Here is a 4,422-nt window from a genome sequence, read left to right as displayed (position 1 = left end):
CGATGCAATACTTATACACCACTCTGGGCAGCTCACACCACAAAACATTGCACTTTTATAAAACAATTATAAAGAAGAGCTTTTTTATTTTTAAAAAAATGTTAAAAACATTGCTTTCTCATAAAATAAAAGCCATTCAGATTAAAAATGCATGCCATGATTGGTGAAAAAACAGTGAGGAAGGGGGCAGGGTATTCTATAATGAACTACTGAGAAGATACAGTACTTTCTCTTTTTCCACTCAGCCATGCTTCAACTCTAAATATACAACCTGCTCCTGCTCTCACCCCTTGCACTTTCTGTATTCCTAGATCTAAACTTTCATGGGATATATGTTTACTGCCACCAAGTGGTTCAATAATTTCCTTCCTTTTCCTGGCAAAAATGTGTGAAGATTTCACCACTTCACCCCTAGACCAGCATGTAGTAATTTGCCTGAGTTGACCCAAGACCAACCACCCCCCACCAAAAAAACAAAACAAAAACACAACACCCACCAAATATTTCCAGTCAATATTTGTGTTGTTGCTATTTCTGTTTATTAAATCTCAGTCCCATTGCCTCTGGGATGCTCTCTGGGGATGTTGTGTAATGTGATCAAGCACCACAATAGCTACTGACAACAGCTTTAACTACTCTGGAGCATGGAAGAGTTTTCCATGACCAAATGTGCTCACATGTGGTGGTTAGGCAAGAGGAAACTGGTGGTGTTACCTCTCATGCTAACTTCTTTCTGTTGTTGAACATTTAAAACATCTTGATTATAGGAGTGTGCATAATCACTAGGTTTTAATTAATACCAGCAATATGCCAGTAGTGGCAAACTTATTAACAGTGACAAGTGGAATTCTAACTTATTAACAGTGACAAGTGGAATGTTGCTGGATTCAAACTCCCATCAATCAGCCCCAGCAAGCATAACCATCATTCCTAACCATGAGCCACGATGACCGGATGAGTTAAAAGTCCAACAACTGGAGGATCAAAGGTTGACTGCCCTAGATCTATGTCAAAGAGAAGGCAGTCCAGTGTAGTACTGACAGTCAACCAATATGGGTCTGAAGTTCAACAGGAGATGGAGCATCAGGTACAAGGTTTGCAGGACCACGGACAGATCCCTGGCTACAAGGAACTTGATTCAACTCCAAATGATGCTCCATGTGCCTGGAACTGAGCCCTTTGGCTCCTATTTCTCACCCAGTGAGCTGCAGAGCAGGCGTTGGGTGGATTAGGAGATGTTTGGCATGATGGGAATCAGTTCCTCTTGCTGAAGAGTAATTGTCTCTGATACCATCTTCCCACTAATGCATAAAAGACTAAAAGAAGGTGCATCTGAAGCTCTAGTGAAAACTTCAGAAGACACTTAGGGTTGTATCCAATGTTAACCCTGCTCAAAACAGACCCACTGAACTCAATAGATTTAAGTTACTTTTGCCAGTTGATTTCAATAGGTCTAATCTGAGTAGAACTAGCATTGAATACAGCCTTGAATTAATGTGCACAGGGGATTAATCCTCTCCCCAGACCATTAACCTGCTGACAATTCCCTACCCAAGCTGCTATTTTCCTCTAAAGCATTGCTGCTATCTTCTCCCCCTCCTTTCAGAACAGTGCCTATTTGGACTGGAACCATCACAGCTATTATTATTATTATTTATTAGACTTGTTAGTCTTTTGTGACCCAAAGGTCTCCTAGCAACTTACAATGCTGTTAAAAACACAAATAAATAAACCAAAACAACCCACCAAAACAGCCACAGGAAGTTTGAGCAGCACTACAGTGGCACCTCGGGTTGCAGGCACTTCAGGTTACACACGCTTCAGGTTACAGACTCCGCTAACCCAGAAAAAGTACCTTGGGTTAAGAACTTTACTTCAGGATGAGAACAGAAATTGCACATTGGCAGTGAGAAGCCCCATTAGCTAAAGTGGTACCTCAGGTTAAGAACAGTTTCAGGTTAAGAACGGACCTCCAGAACGAATTAAATTCTTAACCCAAGGTACCACTGTAATAGCAAAACAGCAGCATCTCAGTCGATCAAAAGCCTGGGATAAGTTTTTATCTGGTGGCAAAAGGACTTCAAAGAAAGTGAGGAGGACATGGCCCTCTCCCTTGTCACCACTCTCTGAGCCTCCCACAGAAGCTATCGTTGATTTAAAAAAGAAAAGATACGGGACTCTTGGATGCATTTAATGCCATTGTCCCACTTTACCCTCAATCAGCGATAATCAATTCAATGCACCTCAGTAACTTAGTCTTTATAATGAATTGGTACTTCAAAAGATTCCTGCAATGTTCTAGACTCAGAAACAATGGTAGTTATCAGTAACTTCAAAGAGAGGCCTAATGTATGAATGAATTAGTGAAAATGAAGCAACTTGAAGACGAAAGCTGCTTTCAGAGGCAATACATTTGTTATTGGATGATTGCCTGCTAGTGACTGAATATTTCTAGTAAGATTATGAGACCAAGCTGTAGGGATGAGTCACTTCTCCGGGGGTGGGGTGGGGGAGGTATCTTTGAAAATATAATTTAAAAATCCAAGCTTTCTCCTGCCTACATCCTAGAAACCGTATCTTCACATCTTGATACCATAATGGTGTATGGCTTTTCTTTAAAAAGGGAAGGGCCGTGGGTCAGTAGGGGAACATCTGTTTTGCATATAGGTGGTCTCAGGTTGAATCCTCAACATCTCCAGGAGCCAGTCGGTGTGTAAATAGTACTGAGCTAAATCGGGTCTGATTCATTATGAGGTCGTTTACTGCATACCTTACCATATTCTGTTTTTTTCAAAAAAGTAAAAAAAGCAAAACGATCTATTTAAACATCTAAATATAAAGCAGTACAGAATTCCCAATTCAATAAAGACACAGCGTTGTATCTAATACTAGTCCTATTGAGAGTAGACCCACTGAAGTTAATGAACGAGGCTGCCTTGGGTTCCTTAATTTCAACAGGCAGACTCTGTGTTGGGCTAGCACTGGATATAACCCCAAACAACAATGTGAGTTACAGTTAGGCTTTGCTCTAAATAGGCCCTTCTGGTTGTTGCTATTTTACTAAAGTGGTTGTGTTTTTATCAAGGCAGTCTATCTATCTACCTTTAAAAACATTGTTATACAATCTCTGGTTTATGAAAACTGCAGGAAAAGAAATGGTATTATTTTTAATACAGCTACGTATTGATACTGGAACTGAATAAAATGTGGAGGTTCAATGAGTCCTCTAATCTCTAGAACCCCCCCCCCCCCATTTGATGGGAAGGAATGGAAAAGAAAGCAGAGGACTAGGAGATTCAGTGGGCAGTTAGCAGCCTCTGTTACCTTGAAACTGAAAGGTGCTGCCTTAAGAGCAAAAGGCCTGCTCAGGAGTATGGGACATAAGCTAGAAAGTTTCTCCCCTGTTGTCCAGTTTTCTGGGTGGCAGGGAATTTTGGAGGAATGGGGAATGTAGAAAAACGTTGCCTGTAGTGAGCCTCCATCTGCAATCTGAAGTCTAACACTGTGGTAAGAACCTGTCCAGTGCTGGTTGTTTGAACTTTGAAACCACCAGTGCAAAAATAAACTCTTCAAATAAATAAAAATAAAATAGATCACTTACTGGCCTTAACCACAGCCTAAAATATATGGGAGCTACTTTGCAGACTTGTTGCAAGGTAAGGGTGATAACCTGTGGCTCTCCAAACAAACCACAGCTCCCATTCTTCTCAGATTGGCCATGCTGACTTGGGCTGATGGGAGCTGGAGACCAAGAACACCTGGAGGGCCACATATTCGCCTCCACTGTTGCAAGAATTACTGAGATAACGTGTAGAATCAGATCCCATTGAGTTCGAGCAGCAGGCTGAAAATTGATGGCACGAATGGCACTGGAGCCTGGAGCTGATTCCTTACGAATCAGCGCAATTCTAGGTAGGTTTACAAAAAATTAAGTCCTGTTGGGTTCAATGAGACTTAGACCCAGGATCAGGGGGAAAGTTTTAGTCACTGCATTCAGCTTCAGATGCAACGTTGAGGGGGTGCTGTTTTTATTGTAATTATTGGTATGGCTTTAATAGATTTTTTATATCTACAAAATACGTGCGCCTATGTGTGTAGTTTTAATTCTATGAACGTTTAATTGCCTTTAATGCTTATTTCCCCCCTCCCCTTTATGTTCAGATTGTTTTCTTTAAGCCGACTTGGGTCCCTAACAGGGAATAAAATAGGATATTAATAAATATATAATATTACTACATTCCCGCCCGCCCCCTCGCTATAGTTTAATTGCTGCGGCATCCCAAGTCCAGAGACGTCTCTGCAAGCCCGCAGTGGATCGCATCGCCCGTTTAAGAAAACGAAAGTGACATTGCCCCTTTAATATAAAGAAGAGGGAGGAGGAAGCGTTACAGTGAGAGAGTATCTCGCGAGAGTTCAGGCAGG

This window comes from Podarcis liolepis (genome assembly GCF_965112155.1).
Source record: "Podarcis liolepis genome assembly, chromosome: 16".
NCBI classification, from domain to species: Eukaryota; Metazoa; Chordata; class Lepidosauria; order Squamata; family Lacertidae; genus Podarcis; species Podarcis liolepis.
The sequence above is the reverse complement of the archived record's forward strand: the minus strand, read 5'-3'. Positions refer to the sequence as shown.